The following is an 11,687-nucleotide window of genomic DNA, read 5'->3' on the forward strand; positions in this document are numbered from 1 at the left end:
GGGGAAATTATGACTGCGCAGAAATATAAAGGATCATACAAAAATACTATAAAAAATATATAATGCCAAATTTAATAACCTAGAAGAAATGAACCAGTACTTAGAAAAATGCAACCCTCCTAGACTGAATCAAGAAGAACTAGAAAATCTAAACAGACCAATCAGCAGTATGGAAATTGAAACAATCATCAAAAACCTACCAAAACGTAAAAGTCCAGAACCAGATGGCTTCACCAGTGAATTCTACCAAACATTCAAAGAAGATTTAATACCTATTCTTCTCAAACTCTTCCAAAAAATCAAAGAGGAGGCAAACCTTCCAGCTCATTTTATAAGTCCAATATTACCCTGATACCAAAATCTGGTAAAGATAACACAAAAAAAGAAAACTATAGACCAATATCTCTCATGAACACAGATGCAAAATCCTAAATAAGATACTAGTGAACCAAATACAGCAATATATTAAAAAGATTATACACCCCAATCAAGTGGGCTTCATCCTAGAGGCACAGAGATGGTTCAGTATATATAAATAGAGTAATGTGATATACCACATAAACAAATTAAAAAATAAGAATCAGATGATCATATCAATAAATGCGGAAAAAGCCTTCGACAAGATACAGCATCCATTTATGATCAAAACACTTAACAAAATGTGTATAGAAGGAAAGTAACTTAACATAATAAAGCCCATTTATGACAAACCCTCATCCAACACATATTTAATGATGAAAAACTAAAAACCTTCCCTCTAAGATCAGGAACAAGGCAAGGCTGTCCACTATCACCACTGTTATCCAATATAACATTGGAGGGCCTAGCAATCAGGCAAGAGAAAGATATAAAAGGCATCCAAATAGGAAACGAAGAAGTCAAATTGTCACTATTTACAGATGACATGATTCTCTATATAGAAAACCCTAAAGACTCCACAAGAACACTTCTAGAAACAATAATCAAATACAATAAAGTTTCAAGATACAAAATCAATGTTCAAAAATCCATAGCATTCCTATTCTCTAATAATGAAGCATCAGAAAAATAAGTAGAAAAAATCCTTCCTTTTGCAATTGCAACAAAAATAATAAAATACCTAGGAATAAATTTAACGACACATGTGAAGGACTTATATAATGAAAACTATAAGACCCTATTAAAAGAAATCAAAGAAGATACAAAGAAATGGAAAAATATTTCATGTTCCTAGATTGGAAAAATATTCCGTGTTCTTAGATTAGAAGAATCAATAGTTAAAATGACCATATTACCTAAAGCATTATACGTATTTAATGTAATCCCCATCAAAATCCCATTGGCTTTTTTTTAAAGAAATAGAACAAAAATTATCAGCTTTGTACAGAAGCACAAAAGATCCTTTATTGCCAAAGCCATCCCGAGAAAAAAGAATGAGGCTAGAGACATCACTCTGCCTGACTTCAAATTAGACTACAAAGCGACAGTAATCAAAATAGCATGATATTGGTAGAAAAACAGACACACAGACCAGTGGAATAGAATTGAGAGTCCAGAAGTAAACCTATATTTCTATGGGCAAATAATTTTTGACAAAAAAGCCCAAAACGTACAGTGGAGAAAGGAAAGCCTCTTCAATAAATGGTGCTGGGAAAACTAGAAAGCCACCTGCAAAAGAATGAAACTAGACTATTGTCTATCACCACACACCAAAATTAACTCAAAATGGATTAAGGACCTGAATATAAAACCTGAAACAATAAAATGTATAGAAGAAAACATAGGAACTAAACTCTAGGACCTTGGACTTAAAGAGAATTTTATGAATTTGACCTCAAAAGCAAGGGAAGTAAAAACTAAAATAAATGAATGGGACTACATCAAACTAAAAAGCTTCTGTGTAGCAAAAGAAACCATCAACAAGGTAAAGAGACAACCGTCCGTACAGGAAAATATATTTGCAAGCAATGCCTTCAATAATGCCTAATATCCAAAATATACAAAGAACTCATACGACTCAATAACAACAACAAAAAAAAACAAATGATCCGATCAAAAAATGGGCAGACCCTGAACAAACACTTCTCCCTAGAGGACATACAAATAGACAACAAATATTTGAAAAGATGCTCAACGTCACTAGCTCTTTGGGAAATGCAATTCAAAACCACAAGATGCCACCTCACAACTGTTAGAATAGCTATAATCAACAGAACAAGTAATAACAAATGTTGGAGAGGATGTGGAGAAAAAGGAACCCTCATACTTTGCTAGTGGAACTGCGAATTGGAACAGCCAGTATAGAAAACAGTATGGAGGTTCCTCAAAAAACGAAGAATTGATCTACTATATGATCCAGCAATCCCTCTTCTGGGTATTTACCCCAAAGACTTATCCCATATAAAAAGATATATGGGAAAACCCATATCCAAAAAGATATTCACACATCGATGTTCATAGCAGCATTATTTACAGTGACCAGGAAGCAGCTAAAGTGTCCTATAATAGATGATTGGCTATAGAAGCGGTTATACATATATACAATGGAATATTACTCAGCCATAAGAAGAGATGAAATACTGCCATTTGTGACATGTCTGGACCTCGAGATAATCATGCTAAGTCAAATACCCAGGCAGGAAATGTTGAAAATCACATATCACTTATATGTGGGATATAAACCTTAAAGCAACAAATGAACAGGACAAACAGAGATTGAGGGACATGGACAATGGACTAGTGGTTACCAGAGGGTTGGGAGGTTGGGGAGGAGGGGAGAGGTAGACTAGGTAAAGTGAGTCAAATATAGAGGGTAGGGGGAATGTGAAGTGGGTAGAGGGGATCAAATATATGATAGCTAAAGGAAACTGGACTTTGAGTGGTAAACACACAATAGAATATAGAGATGTCAAATGTAATGTACACTTGAAAATTATACAATTGTATTAACCAACATTACCCCAATAAACAATTTAAAAAAAAATACAGAAAAAAGAGGAAAAAACTGTATATCTACAAGAAAAAATGAGTTGCATCAATTCAGCAGACATGTTTTTCACAATATTTTGCTAAATCTGTATTATTTGAATTTCTACACAAAATGTTGCATGCTTTCTCTTTATAAAACCTCTTCTATTAAAAACAACAACAAAACCTATCAAGATATTGTGAGGTTAGATTGGCCAACTTTATCCCTCTCTTGAATATTAATAAAAGCACAAATATAGTATTGCTGTTTTTGCTGTCTCTAGTAAGGTTGGAAATAACTGGAGTGGAGAAAAAATTTACAAGAAGCATCAAAATTAATACATAAGCCAGTCCCAAATTTGTGACATCTTGGTAGTAAAATCTGTTACCAGAATCCCAGTAGCACCCACCTCAGTTCATTCAGCAAATGGGAGATAAAAAGAAAGGCAGTGTTTACTCATAACCACTTTGGCAGTGTTTCTTGAATATTTTTGTGCACAAAAATTACCTGAAAAGTTTATTAAATCTAACTTTTGGTTCCTATACATTATGTTATACTTTGCATGGATGTTGTCTAAAATATGCATTTTAACAAGTTCTCTAATTCATTCTGATGTGATCCAGACCAGAGTTAGGAGACAGTACTGAAAACCTTACAAAACGTCAACCTTCCTGGACTTCAAAGGCTATTTCTCAACCTTTTCTCCCTATAAATTGGATCTACTTTCAGACTCATCTCAATATTTTCAGGGTGATAATAATAGTAACTAACATGCATCTGGACATCTATATGCCTGACACTATTTCAGGCACTTGATATGTATTGGCTCTTTCAATCCCTACAACAACTGTAGGCTGCAGGTCCCATTATTATCATACACAGCTAAAAGATAAATGGAAACTGAGAGACGTTAAATAGTTTGCTGGAAGTCACACGTTTAGTAAATGGCAGAGCAAGAACTTCAGCCCAGTTGGTCTGAAACTTGAGTTCTGTATCATGTTCCAGAGAAAGTAAAGAGAAGTAGAAAAGGAGAAAAGAGAAGGTGGCTGGTAATGTGCTATTCCAGTTTTATATCAGTTTTCTGCCTCGGCGCTTGCCAAATTTCCCTGCTATTGGTCTTCCTATTACCTTCAGCCAAAAAAAGAAAGAAAGAAAGAAAGAGAAAAAGAAAGAGAAAAAACACCCATAGGAAATTGTAGGGCAAGAGAAAGGAAGAGCCAGGGTTTTCTCCTCCCACTCAGGCAGTATCTTCAATGAGCTTCTATCACCTCCATTGTCCAGCTCTGATCTGGCATCTCTGACATGGATCAAACCTATCCTAGGTTTTACCAACTTCTGGCCTCTGATAATACAACCCAGCCCTTTTATTCTCCCTTTCCCAGGTTGCAGTTTCTCATGGTTATTTTTTGCTCTGTTGCCTTATTCTCCCAATTCGATCTTTTTGTTTTCTAACTGTACCCAATTTCCTGTATTTTCTCTAATAAAATATCTAGTATGGGCTTTGTTTTCCTGACAAGAATTGCAAAAGGTATATAGTGTAGTAAAAATAAAAAGAAAATAAAATTGATGAAATAAAACAAAGTAAAAAAAACTGATCTAGAAAAAAAATGTTCCTTTATGTATTTATTTTAAGATATAAAATGTTATCCTTTTGTAACACCTGTCCAATAGTGCACTAAAATAAACTTTTGCCATTAAAATATAAATTAATGGATAAATTAAAACACATCAGTAGTTTAGAAATAAAATAAGAAATGAAAATCACCTGCCTCCTCAGGCTCCTGCAAGCTCTTCTTTTCAGATCTCAGTTAACAACCACTAATATTTTCTTGTTTATATTTGTTTGTTTGATGAATTTAGAGTTCTGGTAAAACATAGCTGACAGATCACAAGCATTTATACGTGCCTCTCTCTCCCAGACTGCACTAACTATATGGAAAGAATGAAAGAAAATATATCTAAAGTACAAAAGAAGAAATTTCAATAATTTTTGAGATTGGAAAATGATGGTTAGTGTTATTTTATTTAACCAAGCAAAACAGGAAAAAAGAGACTATAGTGACAACAGAGAAGGAATTGTAGAAGGTACCAAATTTTCCTCTTAGAACTCTGTAATGGCTCTGAGTCTGGTGGTACCGGGAGATGAGGTGCTAAAATCTGTTAGATGGATGGGGACTCTATTTGGACCAGTTGGATCCCCAATTTATCATCTTATGAAGACAATGGACTCTGCTAATATTAATTCAGGCAGGAAATAATTATTGTATTTCATAGATAATTATACTGGGATTACATGAGAAAAGGGGAGACAAGAGAGTCAGGTGTAAAACTGATGCTCAAAACATGGGTCTAAGTAGGAATCCTGAAACTGAAAGTACCAGCCGCTTTCTCTCCCCTGCTCTCAGAAAACCAGCAGAAAGAAGAATATGCCTTAAACAGGAGACTTGAAGGTTTTTAGTTATTGATATATGGAGAATGTTTTTGTGGAAAAGCTGGCTTATCGAAGCCCACTGAATAGTTTGAGATGAGATCAGAGTGTGTACTAAAGTAATATTAAGTAGAAACATTTTGCTACATATCTTCATATTAACCCTCTAAATTCACTCATAATTCTCATCCCTCTGATTTAGGAGTCGAGCCTGTGTGTATTCCATCGACAGGTTTCCTTGGTATCTAGTTTGATAAGTGGGAGGGAGTGGGGTGGGGAGGGGACCTCATGGAAGACAGAAAATTGAAGGAAAGGCAAGTTAAGTGAATTCCTTTCCCTGGCTCAGTCTCATTAGTTAGTTTAAGATGACCGCATCTCATCTCCCATAAAGCAGATCTTTTAAACAGCTAGTCAGTCTAGTTACCTCTAATTCTTTCCTCTTCTTGCTCTGGAAGGCCTGATATTGATAAAATATCTACCTTTCTGTGGTGGACACTGTGTGGGGATCACCCAGATCCCCCTTCAACAAAGAATATGTCGCCCCCACTGCTAGAGTACTGTAACTCGCGACACTCTGAAGGGTCAGTCTAGTTCCTGAGCTCCTTATATTATCACCTGAGTGATTTGGAATACATTTTGAAAAGAGAGCTAATATTACCTAAGAGGTAATGCAATATTCCAACCTTTATCCATGGGGCATATGTTCCAAGACCTTCCAATGGAAGCCTAACACCACAAATTGTACGGAAGCCTATATACATATAACGTTTTTTCATATACATACAAACCTTTTGACTTAATGGGAGCACTTTACAGCTTCTCTTTTGACATATCCAAATTGCCAGCATCTGTACTCTTGTGCTTTGGGGTCATTACTAAGTAAAATAAGGTTTACTTGAACACAAGCACTGCAGTACCATGACAGTTGATCTGATAACAGAGATGGCTATTAAGTGACTAAGAGGAAGGTAATATATACTGCATAGGTATACACTGGACAAAAGGATAATTTATGTCCCAAGAGGAAAGGAGTAGGATTGCATGAAATCTCATCATGATACTCAGAAGGGTGCACAATTTAAACTTACGAACTGTTAATTTCTGGAATTTTCCATTTAATATTTTCTGAATGTGATTGACCATGGAAACTGAAATCACAGAAAGGGAAATCATAAATAAAGGGGGAGGAGTCTACTGTATAAGAGAAAGATGTCAGTCAAGCATAATTCTATATTATGGAAAGTACGGTAATTAGAATATTGAAGTTTTATTTACTGAGATGGAGATGATTGCTAGAAGAGCAAATTAGATATGGAAATTACAAGTTAACTTTTGAATACACTCTGAGATGCTTTTGGAGATCCAACTAGAAAGTCAACTAGACACTTTTACATTCAAGTCTATAGATCAGGGGAAATATCAGGGTTAGAAATATAAACTTGGAAGTCATAAGAATGTAGATAATATTTAAAGCTATGTAAATAAATATGAATGAGAATAGATAAAATAAATAGTTTGAGAGCTGAAACCTGGAATACTGCAAAGTAGTCAGGAAGATTAGAAAGAACCAGCAATAAAGAAGGAGAAACAGAAGCCAATAATAAGAAATAAGAAAGTGGCGCTAAAATGTTTAGAGGAAGAGGAAATGAGCAACTGTGCCAAATTCTGCTGGTAAATGAAGTGCTAAAAGACAGAGAATTAAACATGTGGTGAAGATCATCGGTGAGTTAGCAAATGCTGTTTTGGTGTAGTGATAGAGATGAAAGCCTGACTTAAGTGAAATAAAGAATGACTGGGAGATAAAAGTGAAGACAAAAAATATAAGCAACTATTGCAACAAGTTTTCCCATAAAGAATTAAAGAAATCTTTAAGTATTTAGATATATGGAAAGAAAAATGGCAAGTGACAGCTCACAAATTTTAAAGTGTTGCCTTAAAGGTAGAAATTGGGATGAAATGCAGTCTTGGTTCTTTACAGGTTGCCTTTAGGTAACATTCAAATTTTAAAAATGCTTATGTATTATGTGGATAATAAATTAACTTAAAAATATATCCATATATATGTTACATAGTATTCTCTTTTATAATCTTTTAAAATTAAATTTATTGGTGTGACATTGGTTAATAAAATTATATAGGTCAAGTATTTAATTCAATATGTCATATATATACATATATATATATATTGCATTGTGTATTCACCACCCAAAGTTAAATTTTCTTTCATCACCATATATTTGACCACCTTTACCCTTATCTATAATCTTGATTTTCACAAATGAACTAGACTGTAAACTCTATGAGAGCAAGATTTTTTTTTCTACTTTATTCACCATTATATTCCAAATGCCTAGAAGGGTAACCTGGTACATTGTATGTGTTACACCAACTTTTCTGTGCTTTGCTTTTAAAAATTAATAATATATCTTAGATGATTTTTCTATCAAAACATACAGAGATACACTTCTTTCACTTCAATGTCTAATTAAAGTCCTAATGTCTAATTAATGCTATTAATAGAAAATATATCTCTATTTTCAGATATCTTTTCAAAATGGAATGCCATTAATTTGTATTATAATAATTATGTTGCTTAGAACTTTAATAGTCTTCCACCTCCACAAAAATTGAGGAATAAGTATTAAGTATGCTTTGGTAACAAATAATTATTAATCCTGAGCTTCCATGTGTAGAATATTTAGTCCTTGATTAATCTATGAAAACTAAGTCTGACAATGTATATATCCTCATTATATTACTGCATGACAATTAGAAATAATTATTTTAAAGTTTCATTTTAAACATTCATGAATCATTCTATACATATAAAAACTAAGGTTATATATGTTGTCCTGTACATTTGAATAGAGTTAAGTTTCTAAATGCAACCACAGGGATTAACACCAATAAAAACTATTTCAAAACTTCAAAAGAGTTGATTTTGTTTGTGAGAAGATGCTTACAGAATCAATTTTGTGAATATCTTTTATACAAGGGAATTTCATAAATGGTAGTACCTGCTGATATTTTATTCTACTCTACTAGTACAACTGATTGATAAGTACTAGTTCAATATTTTATTTAAATATTGTATCTTAAAAGTTATCACCATTACTTCTTACTACATATTAACATTTTCCTTTGCCATGCTCCGTGCTCTTCAACTTCATCCCAATTTTTGCAGATACATTTTCCCCAGTGAACTGTAAAGTAAACTACAGAAATTATATAAATAAGTGTCTTATTATCATCATTTAATGATGAGTCTGATCATTCTTAAAAATACCCATAGATAAAGCAGAACTACAACATGAAATTATCTCTGTCCTAAGCCAATCTATTCTCTTTTTCTAGGGGTCTGTATTCAGAGTTTATTGACTATGGCAAGAGATTTTCAGGAGGTAAAATTGGGTAGAAATAACCAAGTCAAAAAATTCAGAACAATTCTATCATGTTTCTATTCTATGCATGAACCATCTATATATAAGACTAAGACACAATTTTTAAAATTAGGTTCCTTTCACCTATTTTCCATTGTTCAAATTGTTATTCAAAATGTGAACAAAAATCTTAAAACTATTTATTTGCAAATATCTAAATCACTTCATAGATAAGTTCTGTATATTTTTCTAGCCATGAAATTCAAAGTAGTTCTGTTATAATTAGAAGGGTTTTTTTTTTTTTTTAGTGGTTCTGAGACACTAATATACTTACAGAAATGTTTTAGTATTGCAGAGTTATAAGCAATAATAATAAAAATATTTGGAAAGATTTTGTTCAGGACAAAGTCTTAAGAAAACTCTGCATTATAAAAAAGATATTAAATTAGCTTAAAATTATATAAGTTTCATAATAGCTAAGTATTTGTGATTTATTATATGCATTATTAGTATCCTATTAGAGAAGTATCAAAATAAATAGCACATGAGACTAAGTATATTTTTATAATATTATTTGATTGCATAGAAATCAGGAAATTCATTGTTATGGCTTCCTTTTACAATAAAAAAATTTGTTCTCCACATGACCACATAACACTTAAGTTCCTTTCTCAGAAAGCACTTATACAACATTTAAAGATCATAAGTGAATTGTGGTCAAGTAATAAATAATACATTTTTAATGAGTACATGAAAAAATAATCAACATTATTCTGAATTTCTACTTATAAATGGAAATAAAATTGGCTTATTGCAAGAAATTTATCCAATTTAAAATACTTAAGGTCTCAAAACTTTTGTTTAATCTATTTTGATTTAGTACTATAATTAGGCAATTTCAAAGTTAATCCTCTCCATATAATTTTTCTATTAAAGTTGAATTTCCTATTGCTGTCTACTGATTTGTAAAATGACAAGAATTTTTGACAGATGTCTCAATTCATGTCATAGATTACTTCAAAAATGGTTGCAATCATTTCTCTCCTTTGCAATTTGACTTTGCAGTTCTCATCAAGTTGGAGTTTTTTATTATTCTGCTCCTTGCACGAGGACTAGGCTTGTGACTTGCTTTGGCCAATGGAATGTAGCAGAAATGATGATGTGCCAGTTCTGAGTTTAGGCCTCAAGAAGTGCTATGTAGTTCTTTTCTCTTTCTTACAATCCGGTTGACAACATTTGAATGAGCTTGAGAGAGCCTGCTGTATGAAGATACATGGCTCAGTAATTCCTGTCACTCCAGCTGATTGCCAGCTAGTCGCTAACATATGAGGGAGGCCATGTTAGACCAATATTCTGCCAACTGGCTATAAATGCCATTATGGGTAAGTCTAAGGAAAATTAGCTGAGGCTAATTCAGAACCACAAAACTGCCTGACCGATAGACTCATGAGCAATAAGAGGTTGCTGTTTAAAAGCATTATATTGTGGGGTGCTTTGTTATACAGCAAAAGAACATAAATACAGTCCCATATGAAGTCGGTGGAATATTTTTCTTTGTACTTTTGCAGTCTAAACAAAATGAGCCACTGTGAATTCTACACAATGATGAATTTATTATAGATTGGAGAATTGTATAAGCTTTATTTGGGAGCCCCCAAAATTTTGGTGCCTTAAATTGTGAAACTGAAATAATATATGTAATAATTCTATTACTTTCTAAGGGACATGAACAAAATAGTAATATGTTTAGTGAGCAAATCATAGAATACTAGATCTAAGGAGCACTGTAGATAGCTTGAAAGAATTAATATGAAGATAGATTTTAAATAAAATAAACTTCATATGCTAGAAAAGTGGCTCATCTTGAAAAAGCATGTAGCATCTAGGCCATGCTACCCTGAACAAGACCGATCCTGTTTGATCTTGGAAGTTAAGCAGGGTCTGGTCTGGTTAGTACTTGGATGGGAGACCACTTAGGAAGACCAGGTGCTGTAGGTGTAAAAAACAAAAATAAATAAAAATAAATAAGAGATTGTAAGCTGACAAGGTCCTTGTAATCTGTGAGATCAACCAAGGATTGCCTCATCTAAAAAGACAAATTAAAAAATAAATAAATAAATAAATAAATAAATAAATAAATAAATAAATGAATGAATAAATAGATAAATTAAAAAAATAAAAATGAAAAGTATGTAGATAGAAAAATAGACTTACCATTTTTATTATTATTGTGTTTTGTTTTGTTTTTAGATTATATGACACAAGTAAAAATTTGGATATGTTTCTTTACCATAAGAGTATATTATCTTCAAAGCTGATTTCAAACTGTCGAATGTAGTGTTCTTAAGAATGAATGAAAAAATTTGCTCTACTTAGTCCCTTTCATTTTAACTCGATAAATATTAAAGTAGTATTTAACGTACTAAAAATCTTCTACTCCTTTTTTTCTTTATACTGCTGCCTTGAAATTACTATTTGTTCTTGCATTCAATAGAAATCCCAGTATTAACATCTTTTAAATCTCAGTCAGTTTCTATGTTTTCAACAGAAGCCCATCTAAATTCGCACAGATGTCTGAGGATAGTGAAAGATAGAATGAGTGAAGTTCAATCCATTCCCTTATTCTTTTAATCGAAGCATTTCAATTTGTTTGATTATGGGGGAGCCACTTTACATATCTTGGAAACTCATTTTGCCACTACAGACATACATAAAATTATTTGAAGTTTTTTTTTAGGAATACAGGAATGCCTTTGTCTGCTGCTTGCAAGCACATATTACAATCGTGACCAACCTGCAGTTAGTAAACAGGATTCAATAGGAGAAAGAGTGAAAGAGAAAATGTGGATGGAATCCAGACCTTTGTGTGAGCATAGAGAATTACCACTGAGAAGCAAGTTTAAGCTAGTGAGTTGAAAATAAACAAGCAAAC

The 11,687-nt window shown here is 32.8% G+C and overlaps 1 pseudogene; it reads left to right on the forward strand.

The window, feature by feature from the left end:
- Positions 1 to 10,635: 10,635 nt before the first annotated feature.
- LOC120615285 (uncharacterized) lies at positions 10,636 to 10,753 on the forward strand (annotated as a pseudogene).
- Positions 10,754 to 11,687: the final 934 nt, after the last annotated feature.

Source organism: Pteropus medius, unplaced genomic scaffold (assembly GCF_902729225.1).
Source record: "Pteropus medius unplaced genomic scaffold, Ma_sr-lr_union100, whole genome shotgun sequence".
Classification (NCBI taxonomy): Eukaryota; Metazoa; Chordata; class Mammalia; order Chiroptera; family Pteropodidae; genus Pteropus; species Pteropus medius.